Source organism: Cyprinus carpio, chromosome B7 (assembly GCF_018340385.1).
Source record: "Cyprinus carpio isolate SPL01 chromosome B7, ASM1834038v1, whole genome shotgun sequence".
NCBI classification, from domain to species: Eukaryota; Metazoa; Chordata; class Actinopteri; order Cypriniformes; family Cyprinidae; genus Cyprinus; species Cyprinus carpio.
This window is the reverse complement of record NC_056603.1, coordinates 40,665,945-40,674,835: the sequence shown is the minus strand read 5'-3', so window position 1 is coordinate 40,674,835 and position 8,891 is coordinate 40,665,945.

The following is an 8,891-nucleotide window of genomic DNA, read 5'->3' as shown; positions in this document are numbered from 1 at the left end:
TTGTATAAACACAGGGAAACTAAACTCACTAAACTCATGTGGTTTTACACTGTAAAACTTTGGCGTAGGATTTAAAAATAAAATAAAAATAAAAATAAAATAAAATCACTCCAATTTTCCCTGACTGCCTTATTTTTCCACAAAAGTAATTCATGGTTATCTTTCCTGTTCTCCAGAGAGAGGCGTTACTCGGAAGAATCCTGCAGTATAAACCTCTTTCCTGGCTCTTGTACAGAGCATCTTATAGCATCCTGACACTCTTACTGTTATATTTTAATTTTTTATACAATATTCTGCCATTTTATGGGTTATTTGGTTGAATGTTTGTATTTAAAAAGTGTATTGCATGGTCTGACAAAAGCGATACTTTTCACAGATACATGTAAGATACTTTTCACATACTGTAAGGTTTTCTCCATTGGTAAAGGAGTCAGTACCTGTTCAGAAACGTCTCAAGGACTTTGGGTTTCACATCAGTGTGTACACACTCAGCTGGCAGGATTCTGTTGTAAACACGTTCGGAGACAAGACGTGTTCTTCCTCCTTTAAATCAAAATCATTTAGGAAATTCCAACAAAAGCTGCCAAATACTTTATGTTTTGAAAAACACAGTGATCCACAAATGTACTATTGCCTCTTCCAGCAGCAGAGAGTCCCATTCAATGACTGTCAATCATTACAGAATTTAAATCATGTGTTTCTTCTACTAAGGTTTGTTTGCAGATCCTCAGATATTCTCGTAGTGGGTTGCAGGTATTCCCACATTATTATTTAACACTGAACATATTAGCAGATTCCACTAGCTAACAGCTTATATGGGTCATTACTGTAATATTTCATTCCCCCAGAGTTTTTTAGAGTGGTGGTTTACCAAAATGAATTGTTAGAAGCTTTTCACAATAAAAGATAACTCCATTATAACGAATAAAATAATTATTGGACTTTAATCATTTTTAGTATAAACTAATGTCTTATCTTTCTTAAGCTTGTACTTAGAAAATTATTAACAAAATGTGCATAATCTCTATGATTTTTGGCAATAATGTATTTATTTGTGTTTCTTTCTTGTGAAAAATATTTTTCTAAAAAAATGCAAGATATATACATATATAAACAGACTTTAAAGTTAAGTCCATCAGTGTGAACTCAACCTTTATTAAGCATTTATTAAGCTTAGTTCATCTAAAATTAGTTCATGTAAAATTAATGCCAAATAAGACTTCAAATAAACAGAATACAAATCAGAAATATCAGTCCGAGATCATTTAAAACGAATGGAAAGTAATCACATATTATGCACACTGTGATTGACTGCATTAGGTTAGTTTAGGTTATTTTTCTTGTACTAGAAAATGTAACTCTACAGTTCACTGTTTGAGCTTTAGGGTCAACATGCATCAAGCAAAGAGCTGCTGGCCAGAGGCAGCAATACAAGGTTGACATAAGAAACAAATGACAGGTTTTTCATACAGTGCAGATGCCATTTGAGAGAGAAAAGCTTTATTTAAAGTTGAATTTCACTGGATTATTTTACATTATGTAATGTTATTGCTTAATGCTAGTAAAGTGTAAATGGTCTTTCAGAATTAAGTTAGTTGACACAGTTACATCAGATGAGTGGAAAAGTACTCTCCTGCTCGTGGCCTCGTTGCTTGTGCCTGTTTCTTCCTCTGGAGTCGCTCTGTATGTAATCAGGTGCACTAGAGGCCTCAATGTAAGCCAAAGTACAAGGGCTGCCAAGACTTACCCCTTTGCTCCTTATTTTCACTCATATCTCAGCTTCAAGAGCCACGCTACATGCGCGAGTGTGCAGTTCAGGGTGAAAATGTGAGCTGGAGGTTGCAGGGAGGTCATTCTTCTTCAGATTTTCTGCTCTGGAGGATCAGTGTCTGTTTTGTACAATAACCTACACAGATCTGGCATTGAAGCTCATGGCTCTTCCATCGTTCATTATAAGAGAGATTCATGCCATGCAAATAGTGGTATTGTAAATGAACTAGCCAGACAATAGAGCCGAGGCCGCTGGACACACATGCTGGCCCTGTCAGATCAAACACAGCTGCCCATGTGCCCTCAATAACCCTGCTCCGTTTTTGTCATTTATAGTACCCCATGTCCTAGATTTCCTCTCGACAAACATCAGCAGAAAGACAGTAATTCAGGGAGTCATCCATAAACATTGCCAAAAGGGAAGCCTGAGAACTTCTCCTGTAAAACAACATTGACAATGACAACTTGAGGCACTCTGAGGAGGCTGTGATAGTTGGCCACAGTGTGTGAAATTTGGAGTTACGTGCTATAATGCCCGTATTGCCAGTTACATTGCCCAAAACACTGACTGCACTCTTAAGAAAGGCTCCAAAGTTTTTTTTCTTTTTTCTTTTGCAGTGATGCCATAGAAGAATCACATTAAAAATCCCCAAAAAAAACATCACAAAAAAAAACTAAAATAAACAGAAAACACAAAAAAAAAAAATGATATAAAATATTTAGAAACTTAACGGGAGCAGATTTGGAGAAATGTAGTAATGCATCACTTGCTCACCAATGAATCCTATGCAGTGAATGGGTGCCTTCAGATTGAGTCCAAACAGCTGATAAAAACACCACAATAATCCACAAGTAATCCACACCACTCCAGTGCATCAGTCACAAAATCTTTACTTGTCACACAATTTCTGAAACCTGACACTCAAACACCAGAACCACACACCAGATCTGCAAGTCCTCCAAGAGACATGAGGCATTTTGTGTGTGCAATTCTTGGAATTGTGTGTAAAGTTTTGAAAAAAAGAGGTAAAGTTTGAAAATGTAAGTAGTAATGTCTGATGGCACCCATTCACTGCAAAGGATCAAATGGTGAGCAAGTGACGCTACATTTCTCCAGTTCTATTCCCATGAAGAAACAAATTCATCTTCAATGGCCTGAGGTTGAGTACATTTTCCACAAATAATGAACCTTTATTTTTTAGAATATGGCTCATATTCTGGATGGAGGGAACAAAAAGGAAGAATATCACACCTATGTCATTAGACAAAGCCAGATTGTGGCTATATAAGAACTGACAATAATGTGTGTAATAATGTGTGATGTACTGTACATTAAAGGAATGACATGCCAAGGGATTTTGACCTTATTGAAAAGGTCAGATTGTATTAGGTGATGGTCTGTTTCTAGCTGTCCTCTATGGGGTGTTTGTTAGAAAACAGTGAACTGGGTCAATTCCATGCAAAAGGAGTTTAATTTTGACAGTTTGGGCGGTACACAACACAGCAGTACACAGGTTTTACAGGCGTTTTGTGTTTATGAATTTGTGTGTGTGTGATATTGTTTATCAACGCACACTCTGCACATACAGTCCCCCATGCTCAATCTACTGAATCACCATCTCTTCTGCTGATGACTGACAGAATCAACACATGTGCGCAGAACTCGGCTTTCTAACAGATTTAAGTAAGATGATAAACCACCACTGAAATTCATTATGTGTAACAAGTTGATCACACAGACTTTCAGTGTCTGATTTATAGTATGTCATATGTCATTTATAGTATATAAGTTTCTCAAATTAAAGAAAAAAACTATGTTTTTGTAAAGAGTCAGCTGAATGGTGCACACACTGTAAGTTGACTGTACTTACAATACTTTTCTATAAAAAGCGTTTAAATTATATATAACTTCTGGGTCTTAAAGAGCGCTTAAGTGAGGACTTTCATGACAAAATGCACTTTGTAATAATGTCAAATTATGGTTTTGCTTTAAAGTACATTTTAAATCTTTAATTGTGATTAATATTTTTCACGCTTTAAAGAATTGCAGTTACTTTGAAGTGTTGACTAACATACAAAAGCACGTCAACAACTTTATTATAATTAATCTCTAGTGTTATTCAATATTACATTTAAAGTTAATATATTTGAAATGTATTCAATTACAAATGTATCACCGCATTGTGTGTACCTTAAGTGCAATAAAGAACAGAGATGTTCTATGAATGTTAGCTACATAAACTACTGAATGTAACTTTAATCTGCAAACACAACAGGGGGAAGTCGTGGCCTAATGGTTAGAGAGTCGGACTCCCAATCGAAGGGTTGTGAGTTCGAGTCTCGGGCCGGCAGGAATTGTGGGTGGGGGGGAGTGAATGTAACATCTCTCCCCCCTCAATACCACGACTTAGGTGCCCTTGAGCAAGGCACTGAACCCCAACTGCTCCCCGGGCGCCGCAGCATAAATGGCTGCCCACTGCTCCGGGTGTGTGTTCACAGTACTGATCTGTGTGTGTGCACTTCGGATGGGTTAAATGCTTCTGAGTATGGGTCACCATACTTGGCTGAACACGTCACTTTCACTTTTTTTTTTTAACAAAGAAACAAGTTTGTTTATTTAGTTTAACCCATTTTGAGCGCATTTGAAATAGTTTGTTTCATTTTCTTTAATAATTTTGCTTCCTCCAAAATTCTTCAAGAAACAAAGATTTAGGTAGTTTAAAAAAAGAACATTTTGTATTTAATTTCATTTTTGGCATCTATGCAAATGCTTCATTTAAGCAACCTGGTTTCCTGTCATAAATGAATTTGCACAGTAGAAGCTATGAAATGAGAGAAGAGTAAAAATAGCTGTCTGCTTCCAACTCAATTATAAACAGAGAGGAGGCACTTGTGTTGCGTTAACTCTGTTGTTTTTAAAGTGGGTGAAAAAATTAGGGATAACTGTGTGGTTTGAATTTATTGCTCTAGTGGTCTTGACTGAGAAACGTTCTGTTCTGTCGCTTGTCATCACATGCCTTAGTTTCTGGTTAATTGCAGCAATGCTACATTCATAAAGGGAAATCAGATGGAGACAGGGATCTGTATTTTATTTTAGAAGGTTTAAAGCTGACTTTCAGAGAGTGATGGTTGTGTTTATGTGGGCACGGTGTCCATGTGGAGAATATCTCCAGAGAGGAGCTGTTTATGACACAGATCAGCAGAGTTTAATGAAAATCAGGCCAGGCTACGGGCTGACCGCTCTGTCTTTGTCTGTGTGCTCTGGTCCTTGTCTTTCCCTGGCACTTGGGACTGCTTATGATAGCAGCCAATTCCACCATGGCTTCTGAGGTTTTGGGATGCTTGGCTTCAAGTGACAGGTCTGCGCTTTACTTCTCCCCACTTCTGGCTTTCGTTGTCTTCTCTCGTTTTTGGATAATAAATCAGCATCTCCTCCCAGCTACGATGACTATATTTTCATGACTGTGTCGTCATATTTACATTGATATTTTGGGCTTTTAACCATACAGTTTTCTTTAAATAAAGAATTATAGACAGAGACGTAATATTTAACCCAATGTTCTCAACCACTGTGTTGTTTTAACATTTAGGCTCTAATTTTGATGTTCTCACAAAACATTAAAACATATAGCACCAAAACACTATTCTTAGATATTAAAAGCAGGTTTTATAGTGGACGGTGATGTTAAGCTTTTTGTTTTTGGTTAAAGTGCAAACAGCATTCTCACCAGCAGTTTTTTTCAATCATTTTTATAGCATTCTTACAGTTTCAGTTCTTACATTTTTTTTTTTTTTTATAAATTACATGTAAGTGTTTGAATCATGAATCATGTATTGGTGAATCATGATTGTGAACATTCATATGCAAATTTCATGCTTAAATTCCCACTTATACATGCTTAGTAAATAAGACCTATTATTTATGTTATATTTTTTCTGGTTTTGGCTTTGTTTTTCTGTTGTTTCATACCTGCTGAAGGTAATGACTGATAAGTAGTTCGACCAATAGCATGCAGGCATTGAATATATTCAACCAATCATGAAGACAAAGAAGGTTGGCTTTACGGAGCCATCAAAGCAATGCAAAAAAACAAAAGGGGTGTGTTTCGAAGGGATGAATGCATCCTAAGTCTGCATATTTAGGCTGCAATGCCATTTAGGAGTTTGAAGGTTGTCTCAAATCCTTATAGCGGCAGTCTTTGTTTTGAGTCCTATATTTTGCCTGTTTTTAATGATGCATCAGGTGTATCCTTCACATCCTTTGATTACCCACAATCTTAGTAAACCATCAGACTTCATCTATATATACAGATCACTCACCAACCTCATGTACAACAGGCTGCTTGCATTTCAATGAAAAAATTATGAATTTGAGGCCACTACTATCAATTTTTGTGTCATGAGCCAACTACAGACAGCTGTACAGTAATGCAAGAGCCAAATCAGATGACTGAATCCAGACATGGATGACAGCTGTTCTGGATAGCATTAAGAGGGATGCATCTTAGTTGACTTTTTAAACTTGTCCACAGGCTTTATTTCTTGAGAAATGGGAGAAGTTGGATTACAGTCTATGGATCAGTTTGCGTTTGATCTTTTTTTTTTTTAAATGCTTTTAGTTTTCATTTGAGTTAATGATATTAACTTCACCCCAGTCACTTAAGATGACATGCTGTATGATGGGAAACCACTCCAACTCCTACTAATGCAGTCACACGTTCACCCTTTACTTGACTCTGTATTATACTACTTACTAATGTCTGACTGATCTTTTTGGTCATTACACGTCTATGATATATTTTTCTTTCATTGGAAATGTATGACACAATAAAGTTCCCAAACACAACAACAACAAAAAAAAGGCTGTCTAGTCAGCTTCCTCTGTTTTCCTAAATTCAACAATGTGCTGTTTTTCCAAACCTGATTAATCAACGATATATTAATTCATTTATTTATACATTTATTTTCAACATCAAAATCGGTATTATATAATTTTTGTGTTTTGAGGCACTGCCAATCTTTGAACAATAGCTACATATTTGGCATGGAATTTTGATGTTTAGCTGTATAAGAGATTGCAATTAAATGAAATTGAATTATAGTTGAAATATTAATATAATATATTCAATGGAATTATATTTGACCCCACTTAAGTAGGACTTAAGCACATCTTCACATGCAATTTTATATTTATCTCTATTGTCTTTAAAATATGGTTATACTGCCAGATATACAGTACAAGAATTCATGGTAATCTAAAATATAAGTCATTTCTGAAATGTGTGTTGTGTATATAACACAGAACAACACGCATTATAATCAAATACTTTACATGTGGTTTAGTATGTTAGTTAAAATAAGTGTACATCTTTAAAATACTGCAGAATTTCATTAAAAATAATGATTTCAAATGTATTTTAAAGTAAAGCTTTTAATTTGACATCATTACACTTTTAAAAAAAAAAATATTTATTTTTATTTTTTTACAAAAAATGCACAGTGTACCTTTTGAAAAAGTCCTGCCCCACATGACAGCTTTTGTACAATTTTTTTTCTGAGAATTTTGGAAATCTGCATGAAATTAGTCTTAACAATAATAAATAATTTCACTGACTTGCCAAAAGTGGTGGCGAAATCCAGTTATCCTTCCAGCAGAAACTCACAGGCCCTGCCAACAAGTACAGTAACATCCGGAAAAGAAGAAACCTGGTTTTACAAGGTCTCACAGAAGCAAGACTTCAGGTCAATAAGTGCGACAGCATGCTGAAAGACCCGGCTTGTGCTAATGTGGACTGTGTGGTTTGTCGTTTATTCAATCTGTTTTCTGATGACAGCAAAGACAGGACTGAAGCAGCATGGAAAAGCCCAGGGAAGAGCACAGAGAAAGGGGTGTAAAAGGCAGCCAGCTGGAAATAAGTGGAGTTCTTGGAGAATGTTGAACGGCTTTTCAGCACACCAGTCAGCAGCCCTGTATAATCATGAAGAAAGAGGTATCTGCTTGAATGAAACCTGTGGGTCACTCGGAGCAAAACACAAAATAAACTGTTATAATAAAAGTAGAAAAAACTTTTTATGTCACCGTTGTGTTTAAAAGTGATGACAGGCATGCAGTGATACTGGATGATACAATATGTGTTATAGATGGTTAGGATTATTATTACAGCAAAAAAGGTGTATTTACTCATGAGTGGCGTGAATTGTCCTAGACACAGGTAAAATACCAATGGGTCAAAATTTTGGAATAAAACACACTTCTTTCTCCATACAGTAGAGTGCTGTAGGAATGATGTATGGTAGTTTTGTAGGCCAAAATGTAAAAAGGAGTTAGCATTTCCATTTCCATTTTCCTGAAGTCAGTGGGTTTTTGTGAGTTTAGTTTTCTGGTTAAACCCTAAAATCAGTGTTGGAGTCAATACATTACAAGTAACACACGTTATGTAATCAGATTATTTTTTCAAGTAACTAGTAAAGTAATGCATTACTTTTAAATTTACAACAAAATATCTGAGTTACTTTTTCAAATAAGTAATGCAAGTTATCGCTGACAGCTCTCCTGTACTGTGTGGAGAGAAACGGATTGAAGTGCAGAGACAGATGCAGAAGCTTATTCATTTCACTTTTGGTGAGAAATGGCCTTTACAGTTGCCAAAAAAGAACTTTTGTGGTTTTTGTTATTAAAAACAAACAAACAAGTAAGCCTAGCCCAGGTGACAAAAAGTAATGTAATGCATTGCTTTCCATAAAAAGTGACTAAGTAATGCAATTAGTTACTTTTAATGGAGTAACGCAACATTGTTATGCAGTGTACTACTTTTAAAAGTATCTTTCCCCAGCACTGCCTAAAATAAGGTGTGTGGTGAACACAAACTCAAGAAACATTCACGTTTTATTCTACGACATAAAATATATCACTAACAACCCCTTGTGATTTTTTAAAAGCTTTTGGTTGTCTTGAAAAAGGCAGTTGCTGTCTAAATGGGACTACTGTACATTGAGGATGTTAAACATCATCACACTGAACAGGTAAACTCATCTGCTCACTAGAAACTCACAGCCCCACCATGTTTATAATCACAGTCTTGCAAACTATTGCAACAAATTGTAACTTTCAGGGGAAATGT